The sequence below is a fragment of the Pseudophryne corroboree genome, chromosome 4, assembly GCF_028390025.1.
Source record: "Pseudophryne corroboree isolate aPseCor3 chromosome 4, aPseCor3.hap2, whole genome shotgun sequence".
In the NCBI taxonomy this organism is placed as follows: domain Eukaryota; kingdom Metazoa; phylum Chordata; class Amphibia; order Anura; family Myobatrachidae; genus Pseudophryne; species Pseudophryne corroboree.
This window is the reverse complement of record NC_086447.1, coordinates 493,138,156-493,149,059: the sequence shown is the minus strand read 5'-3', so window position 1 is coordinate 493,149,059 and position 10,904 is coordinate 493,138,156.

Genomic DNA, 10,904 nt, shown 5'->3' with positions numbered 1-10,904 from the left:
GGGAATATCTGGCACTGGGGGCATGTACCTGGCACTGGGGGCATATACCCGGCACTGGGGGGGCATATACCCGGCACTGGGGGCATATACCTGGCACTGGGGGGGCATATACCCGGCACTGGGGGCATATACCTGGCACTGGGGGGGAAGCAGGCACTGGGGGGGAATATCTGGCACTGGGGGCATATACCTGGCACTGGGGGCATATAACTGGCACTGGGGGGGCATGTACCTGGCACTGGGGGCATATACCTGGCACTGGGGGCATATACCTGGCACTGGGGGGGAATATCTGGCACTGGGAGAATATCTGGCACTGGGGGGGCATATACCTGGCACTGGGGGCATATACCTGGCACTGGGGGGGCATATACCTGGCACTGGGGGAATATACCTGGCACTGGGGGGGCATATACCCGGCACTGGGGGCATATACCCGTGACTGGGGGGGCATGTACCTGGCACTGGGGGGGGAGGCAGGCACTGGGAGGGAATATCTGGCACTGGGGGCATATACCTGGCACGGGGGGGGGAATATCTGGCACTGGGGGGTCATATACCTGGCACTGGGGGCATATACCTGGCACTGGAGGGGGGGGATATCTGGCACTGGGGGCATATACCTGGCACTGGGGGGGAATATCTGGCACTGGGGGGGAAGCAGGCACTGTGGGGGAATATCTTTCACTGGGTGGTGGGGGGGCAAATACCTGGCACTGTGGGGGAATATCTGGCACTGGGTGCATATACCTGGCACTGTGGGGGAATATCTGGCACTGGGTGCATATACCTGGCACTGTGGGGGAATATCTGGCACTGGGAGCATATGTGGCACTGGGAGCACGGCCCTAGCAACAAGCACTACCCCCTAGCAACGAGCAGGACACCCAGTGCATGAAACCCCTGGCAACGAGCATGACACCCTGAGCATGAAAACCCCTGGCACCGTGCATGGAACCAAGAGCATGAAACCCCTGGCAACGAGGAGGTAATTTAAAAGTAATTGGAAGCCTTACTGTAGAACTTAATGTGTAATGGGCATTACGGTGTGTGGCATAATGTATCACGGACATTGCGGTGTGTGTCATAATGTATCAGGCATTACGGTGTGTTGTATACTATATCACGGGCATTGTGGTATGTGGTATAATGTCTCAGGATCATTGTGGTGTGTGTCATACTGTGTCACAGACATTGTGTGTGCTATAATGTATCAGGGGCATTGCAGTGTGTAGCATAATGTATAACTGGTTTTGCGATTCCTGTCATAATGTGTCACAGGCATTACGGTGTGTGGCATAATGTGTCGGGGGCATTACGGTGTGTGGCATAATGTGTAGGGGGCATTATGGTGTGTGCATATTGTGTCATGTGCATTATTGTCAGTGATCGCAAAAACGCGCCATGGCGCGTATTTTACCCAGAAACAGCCGCCCGGGACTCACATTTAGAAGATGAGCGGGTCCCACAGGACGCGCTCATCTGAATATGTGTTTGCATGTGTTAAGCCTGTCAGCGGAATGCAGGAGGTGACTGGCTGTTTCCTCGTCCAATCACCTCCTGTAGTCTCCATCCAATCACAGCCTGCAGCATCTCCCGCTTTGAATCCTGCTCCCCGCCAGCACATGAATCTATGCTACAGGGCTGACAGACTGGCCCCGCTCATCCGGCTCCACTGCCGCTCTGCCGCCAGCACCCTCCTCTGCGACTGGGAGTACAGCTCCGGATCTGCCCGCCGCCACCCCCCTACCCGGGACCCGCTCAACGCCCCACCGAGACCCGACAACTACCTTCCAGTAGGAGCCGTCCGGGCTGCGCAGCTCCCGCTGTAGGTAAGCAGTAGACAGTGCTGCATCGGCCCGCTTCAACTGGAGTAGCTGGTGCAGATGCGGGATGACCGGGGGCTGCAAGCTCCGTGTGTGCAATGTGAGGCCGCTCAGAGTGTCAGGGCCTCACTGACACCATTTTTCTGACAGCACAGTGCAGTGAGTGCACTGGCACAAGTAGCCAGCCGGCGCCGCAGCATGAAGGAGCTATCTGTGAAATCGCAAGCAGAGGCTGGCAAGAAGGAGCTCCTCCGATCGCTTCCCCTGACGGGCTGGCCACTGCTAAATATACCAGTATATCAGTACAACTGTGCAGTGACACTGACTTTCCCATTGCACCTGGGGCTCCACTACTTTGACACAGTTGGAACTGATTATCGGTATATTTAGCAGTGGCCAGCCCGTCAGGGGAAGCGATTGGACGAGCTCCTTCTTGCCAGAGAACAGCCTCTGCTTGCGATTTCACATAGAGCTCCTCCAGGCTGCGGCTACTACAGGCGCAGGCTGGCTACTTGTGCCAGTGCACTCACTGCACTGTGCTGTCAGAAAAAATGGTGAGTGTCAGTGAGTTGCTGCTGGGGGCGGAACCACTTGTGTCAAACGGCCCCTTCGTGCAACTGGAGGTGATAAGTGAGTGGTTACTGCAATGTGCCTCAGTGCTCTACCAGGCGCATTGTGTATAATAACGTGTTCTACCTGGCGCAATGTGTATAATAACGTGTTCTACCTGGCGCAATGTGTATAATAACGTGTTCTACCTGGCGCAATGTGTATGATAACGTGCTCTACCTGGCGCAATGTGTATGATAACGTATTCTACCTGGCGCAATGTGTATGATAACGTGTTCTACCTGGCGCAATGTGTATGATAACGTGTTCTACCTGGCGCAATGTGTATGATAACGTGCTCTACCTGGTGCAATGTGTATAATAACGTGCTCTACCAGGCGCAATGTGTATGATAACGTGCTCTACCTAGTGCAATGTGTATAATAACGTGCTCTACCAGGCGCATTGTGTATAATAACGTGTTCTACCTAGTGCAATGTGTATTATAACGTGCTCTACCAGGCGCATTGTGTATAATAACGTGTTCTACCTGGCGCAATGTGTATGATAACGTGCTCTACCTGGCGCAATGTGTATGATAATGTGTTCTACCTGGCGCAATGTGTATGATAACGTGTTCTACCTGGCGCAATGTGTATGATAACGTGCTCTACCTAGTGCAATGTGTATTATAACGTGCTCTACCAGGCGCATTGTGTATAATAACGTGCTCTACCTGCGCAATGTGTATAATAACGTGTTCTACCTGACGCAATGTGTATGATAACTTGCTCTACCTAGCGGCAATGTGTATGATAACTTGCTCTACCTAGCGGCAATGTGTATGATAACATGCTCTACCTGATGCAATGTGTATGATAACTTGCTCTACCTAGCGGCAATGTGTATGATAACATGCTCTACCTGGCGCAATGTGTATGATAACGTGCTCTACCTGGCGCAGTGTGTATAACGTGTTCTACCTGGCGCACTGTGTATGATAACGTGCTCTACCTAGCGGCAATGTGTATGATAACGTGCTCTACCTGGTGCAAAGTGTATGACGTGCTGTACCTGGTGCAAAGTGTATGACGTGCTGTACCTGGTGCAAAGTGTATGACGTGCTGTACCTGGTGCAAAGTGTATGACGTGCTGTACCTGGAGCAAAGTGTATGACGTGATCTACCTGGATCAGTGTGCATAGGAGGTTCTACCTGGTGCAATGTGTATAAGCGCCACTACTGTGTGGTGTAATGTGAATTGACACTATTATGTGGCCACGCCCCTTCCCTATGAAGCCACGCCCCTAAAATTTTGTGGCGCGCCTACGGCGCGCACTACCTGTTCTTTATGGTCTAAGTGGTCTAACACCAATTCACTTTCTGCCTAAGGGCACCAAAATGTCTAGTTACAGCTCTGGTGCAGGGTGTCCTGCATGCTACACAGCCCAGCAGCATTGTCACCCCATCCCCCCCATCTTGCAACACTTTTGTAGTGTCCAAACAAGATTAAAATTAATAAGAACCTTCATTCCGATGGGACCCAGAAAAAGACCGGTAGGACCCCAATTTTTAAAAGTGAAGGGTCCCTGGGACCCACTTTTTTTTTGGCTCAGCGCGATCACTGATTGTGTGTGGAATAATGTCTAAGGGCCATTGCAGTATGTGGCATAATGTATACTGGGCATTACTATAAGGAGGAAAAATGACAAATAATGTAAGGGGCATGAATCAGGATTATTTTTCTTTCCTGTGGTGGCCAACGTCTGGGCGTGCAGGTTGCAAAACTGGGGTATAAGGTAGTCTTTTCCTGCAATGCCACGCCCTCCACGCAAAGCCACGCCCATTTCGACAAAGCCACACACCCTTTTTGCCAGCGCGCGCCGCAGGCAATTACGGGTGTATGGGGGGGGGGGGGGGGCGCCGAAGGATTTTTTGGCTTGGGGGAGAAAAATTTCTAGTTACGCCACTGGGTTAGCAAAAGCATTCTCTTGTTCCGAAAGTGATGGGTCTAAAAACCAGAGCATCAGATGACCTTACAGTAGACTGTGTGAAGGATGGACCCAAAGAGTTAGTATAGATATCCCGCCCCACATGTCACTGTCACAGCGGCGATGCCTTTGCATTTCAAGAGTAGCTCCCGACCAGCGCAGCTTTAGCGTGCTGGCCGGGAGCTACAAATCGTTCCCCCGTTCGGTCCGGCCATGCCTGCGTTGGCCGGACCGTGCCCACGAAACGGTGGCCAAACGCCGCCGTTCCGCCCTCCCGCCCAGCGACCGCCTCTGCCTGTCAATCAGGCAGATGCAGTCGTATCAGCCCGACGGCCTTCGGCCAACTGGCATGCGCAGGCGCACTGCGGCACCGGCGCATGCACAGTTCTGACCCGATCGCACCACTGCGATAAACTGCAGCATGCGATCGGGTCAGAATGACCCCCTAAGTCTTTGTCAAAGTAAGTAAATGCTGGAGAATCAAGTGAATGCTTAGAAGGCGGGGAAATCATTCAACGTTTCAGAAGGCAGAGTGGAACACAAAGGAACTGATACTCTTGCGGCAACCTCTAATTGAAGTTCTTGTGCTGGTTTCCAATTAGTAGCCTCTGTATTTTTTTTTACTTTAGCTACAAAAGGACCGTCCAAACTTTGATAAGTAGAAGTTCTTGCATCAGCTTCGGACGACTGGGAACAACCCTTCCCTATCTCTGGATTACACAACTTGATTGGAGTGACCGAATCAGGAACTTCCTCTGATGAGACAACTACAGATAACTCTGAATCAGAAGGCATGGGCGCTTCAAGCAGGCACACAGAAGTTGGAACCGATGATGGATATACATAGGCGGAAACAAGATTAGTTTGAGGAACTTCTGATGGAGTAGGAGATGTCATCTTCTCTGAAACTGACTTTCAGAAGTTTTCAGTCGATACTGGCAAAATACAAAGGGCTATGTTCTGAGGTAAGAAATTTGAGGTGCCCCAAAATCCTCTGGTGCTGCAGGAAGTACGTCACCTTCCGAGACAAACTGCAGTTCTTTACTGGCACAAGCAGATGGAAGTTCATAGTGTGTACACACAGATGGAATCTTATTACTGTCAGAACTGTTCGAAGTAATAGAAACTGAATTAGAAATGGAGATACTTGATCCATCTGAGACTGAAGATAGATTTGGAGGTCCAGGTGATCCTTCTTGGATATGTACCCCGCTGATATCCAACCTGGGAACTCTTGCAAAAAAAGGGGAAACCAGGTCAGTGGCACAAGGAATTCTACTTGAATTAAAAAGATCTGTTGTATGTTCAAGGACAGAGAGTACAGGTATCTCTCCTGAAGACAAAACTTCAGATACTTCACCTGAGATTAGCAAGTCAAATTCCTTTCTTGAAACTGAGTTGTCTGGCTGCCCTTCTGGGGTTTTAGAGACAGATACTCCTTTAGACATAAATAGAGCAAAACTTTCTTTTGGGAATGGGAACTCTGATGTTCCTTGTGGAACTGGAACATCAGATATTACTTCGGGAGTTAAGATATCGGAAACTATTTCTGGGGCCACAGAAACAGATGCCCCTTCTTGAACTAGAACTTTGAAGATTTCTCCAGGGGCTATGGGTGTAGATGTCTTACTTGAAAATAATGAGACTGTAGCCTCTCACGTGGCTGCGGGATAAGGTACCGCTATGGAGATAAACGCCTTAAACAACTTTATTTGGGTCCCGGACTTGAAATTGGGACTCCTGGTCACAGGACCACAGTTATAAGCTTGAATACTTCTTTAAAATACCTTCTCACCCCTTCTGCCAACATTAGCCGAGGTTGATACTGCGGATGGCACATGAAACTATTTAAAGACTCTGGTACAGAGATGCTGAGACCTATCAGTTTTTCATTCCCTGTAAAGGGAACAGTCTGTAATCAGATGACCTGAACCACCACAGTAGAAGCACAGGTGAGACCACCTGCGGCAGTGATGTTCAGCTTCTAAAAGCCTGGACCGTGGGTAACTTCAGAACTTATCTTCACTGTGCTTGGGACAAGAGGGCTTAGCCCTAAGAGGGTTCATAACAGGAGTTCTTTGGTCATAGTAAATTGTGAAGACATTTTTTCCGAGTCGGAAGTACACTGAAGAATTTTTGGTATTATCTGAATTATACTAGAAAGAAGATTTTGCAATTGTTTTAACAGTTTCTGAAGAGCTTTCAGGTGTTCGGTAATCACAGCAATATGACAGAGGAATCAATCTGAGAACAATTGCGTGGGAGGAGCACACTCTCATGAGAAATAACTTCTAGAATGTTCATCCAAGTAGCCTGGAGAAAGTAACTGGAGATGAGACACCGGAGTTTTGCTAAACGAAACCAGCTGAACTGGAACAACTGGAGCTGAACTTGAAACTGAACTAGGAACTGATGGATGCAGATTATGCTTGTAATAAATCCAAATTACCAGAAAGTTCATGCTGGTTAGGAAAACCACAACAAAGTTTAGGAATGCCATCACAATGATTAGGAATCGGCAAATGAAAATGAGACTCAGGAGATGAATGTGTAAAAAAAGTTTAGCTGGAGCTGAAGAGTGTTCTGAATAGTTAACAGCTGAGCCGAAAAGTCTTGTAGGTATTGAACCACCTGTTGCTGAGTGGCTTCTTGTTTCTCAACACGGGAGCCTAGATTCTGAATAGCCCCTGCGTTGTAAGAATCCTGCGTATCCATTTGGCCTGTACAAACTGTCACGTCCTGGGTCCCTGTATACTCAGCTGGTGGTTTCCGTGACAAGATTACAGGATCAGATTGCCCCACTAAACTAGGAGGAAGGATATAAGACTTCCTCATATGTTGCTAGAACCGAGTGTTGGCGAGACCCGCCCAGAGGTCTACTCCACCAGAAGGTTTTCACCAGTGACCCCCTCCAATGGGGATTTGGGTTTTGCTGCTTCCGATAGGCAAGTCGCGGCCCCCTGGACTCTCTGATGAAATTGAAGCACTAAGTACTCAATACTTGGGAACTGGAGAAAAAACACTAGAAGAAACAAAGATGTTTAACCAAAGATACTCAGTACTTGAGAACAGGTGAACTTGCAACATTTGAAGAAATGAATGATGCTTGACCGACGGCATATGGTACTTGAGAACAGGTGAATTTGGAAACACTTGAAGAAATGAATGATGCTGGACCGATGGCACACGGTACTTGAGAACAGGTGAACTTGAACACACTTGAATAAATAAATGATAGTAACTGGAGAACACGTAGAGTTATCCAATGAAATTGACACTGGAGAACACATAGAAATATCTGATGATATGCGGCACTGGAGAACACGTAGAGATACACACATAGGAATACTCTGGGAAGCACGTGGAAACACATAGTGGAGCCTGGACCTTGAGCAGCAACACACCGCAACATGCATTGGAGAAAGAAGTTGTACAGTTCCCAGAAGACCTGCTTAATACCCTTAGGTAGGCTGCCATTGGAGGAAGGAGTCAGCTGAGGATACTAGCACTCCTATTGGTAAACAGTCCGGTCAGCTGACCAGGTAACATGGCTGCTGGAAACAATGCAGAGAAACCTAAATGTTGTACATAGGATCTTGCCAGCTACTCACACAGAGGAATCCTCACACAGGTGGTTTAATCAGAAGTGAGCTAAACACAAGACATACTGCAGCTGAAAGCTAGGAACTGCACGGCACTTTGCTGGACTGAGAGAAATCCCTGCAGATCAGGAGGTAAGCTACAGAGAACACTAATACAAGCATGAAATAGTCCAGGATCCTGACATCGGGGTCTTAGTCTGTCCTATTTGGAGCAGGATGTAATGAAGTCTGAGTTTGGCGGCCATGCGGGATGCAGGCCAAACTGACTTTTTTTTAAAGTGGCAATCATGTACAAGGCTAAACTATACCTTATACATAATTGCCCCTTTAAAAAATCAATCCGAGTTGGTCCGGCATTCTGCACGGCCACCGAACTTGGACTTCATTACATCACGCCCTTGATTTGGCACTGCCACGTTCATGTGGGCTGTCTCTCTTATGGCTGATCATCTGTTTAACATTCTATGGCTGCATGGGCATTGCAATGTTGGTTGCCGTCAGGTGATTAGTCCTTCCAGTCAGATTATGTATGCTGCGCTCATATGATTTCTGCCTCCAAAAGCAGCCAAGAGTGTACTATTTAAACTAGAGATGTGCACTGGACACTTTTTGTGTTTTGTGTTTTGCTTTTGGATCTGGATCTCCCTATGTTTTTTGGATCTGGATTGGTTTTGCCAAAACCATCGGGTTTTGGTTTTGGATCAGGAATTTTTTGAAAAATAAAAACAGCTAAAATCACAGAATTTTTTTATGTCCCTACAGTATTATTAACCCAATAACATTAATTTCCACTCATTGCCAGTCTATTCTGAACACCTCACACCTCACAATATTGTTTTTTTTGTAACGGACTCAGTCCCAGCTGGCTTGTGAGGAGTACTTTTTGACAACCTGTTTCTGGATTCAGTGCATAAGTGCAAAGGGGCAGGAAAGAACTGTGTTATCACCTGTACAGCATGCTGCCTGGATTCCCAATAGAACTGTAGAACTGGACATCACATATTATTGTGAAACATAATCCCTCTGTTATATGTGTTTGTGCTTATCAGGGAATACTATCTCTAGCCTGATGTTTTGTACAGAATGCATATGACGATGTATATTTATGAATGTATTGGTTATTGTGTTATAGTTTGTAAAATAATGTTCCCCCCATGTGACTGCTCAGATAACCTGTGTGTTTGCTGTTGGGTAGATACAGCCAGTCTTAGATGTCAGCCCATACACCCCCCTCATTCTTCCCCACACAATGGATTCCAGGCCAAATAATCAGATTCATTAAGTAAGGTTAATTTAGTTAACATCTAGTGTGGCCAGGGGACATGCCTGGACATGTGAAAGTAGGTCCATTCTGTAGTCAGCCCCTTAATGTAACTCACCCAATACCAGTGACGTGCGGTGAGGTCAATGACTGGGCAGGCACTGGCTAGCAAAACTGGATTTGCACACTCACTGTGCCCCTACACACACACACACACACACACACACACACACACACACACACACACACACAATGTGCTCCCATATACTGTATTCACTATGTTCCCATACACACACTGCGCCTCCATACACACTGAGCTCACACACACACTGAGCCCCCATACACACCGAGCTCACACACACTGTGACCCCCATACACACTGAGCTCACACACACACACACACACACACACACACACACACACACACACACACACTGTGGCCCTATACACACATATATACTGTGCTTCCATATACTCACTATGCCCTCATACACACTGAGCTCACACACACACTGAGCTCACACACACACACACACACACACACACACACACACACACACACACACACACTGTGCTTCCATACACACTGAGCTCACACACACACACACACACACACTGTGCCCCCATATACACTGAGCTCTGTCAGGTCCGGGTGTTTTTGTGAATCCGTTAACCTGGAACCAACCACAGGTGTAGGTGCTGGGGTATGAAGAAAACAGGGAGGACGAAGGAAGTTCCGTTTCATATATTTATTAAAGTAACAATTCAGTAAGGAGTTAAATGACTAGTTGTTAATCATCATTATACTGAAGTATTGCAGGAATGACAGAAATAATATGCAAGAGAAAACTCAGAAATAAATAAAAGAAATGTTCATGGAAACATATGCAAAAACAAGCTGAAGAATAAATGTTGAATTGTCCAAATATAAACAGGCTTTGATGCTGAACTGCAGATTGTGTTTAACTGGTTAATGCAGACATGGAGAATTAACTGTAAGAATTTGCAATGGAGTTTTAAGAGTTAACTGAGAGACTGTGAAGAATTATCCTTGTAATGACAACATAGAAAAAGTACTGAATTGGGTTACTTGCGGGTTCCGGAGATCACTGTGAAACTGTAGTAGATGGCAAGGTGATGAATGGGTTAAATGCAGAGTTGAACAAACGAACAGCTGAGGGAATTGGAATCCTCCAGACTTTGTATGATAGGCAGACAGACAAGGTAACCTCATGCAGGACACTGGGAATCCAAGTATTTCCAATAGGTGTGCAATTGACTGATAGCACAATGGAGAGCCGGTAGATCTTTGGCAGTGAAGGCTGCAAAACGGACCTCTGGGAACGGAGGCGATATCTGGACCACGGGAATCACACAGGAATGCACGGAGAGAGTTCAGAGCTAGAGCACAGCTTTGATACAACAAAGCACTGGCCCAGAGTGACATAATCCCAGCCTACTTAAAGGCAGCACAAGCACGGGATTGGCTTACACCTGCCCACAGGTGTTTTCACAAGTGCTCAGTATTAGCTATTTGGTCTCCAACATGGCCACCTCCTATACAGCAGACACACCGCTGTGCCTTAGGCCATTTGGTCCCCGCACTCACAGTTCCCAGACTCTGCATTACCTGTGCCATTGATCACGCCGTGTCCCCACACGGGCGCACAGCACCG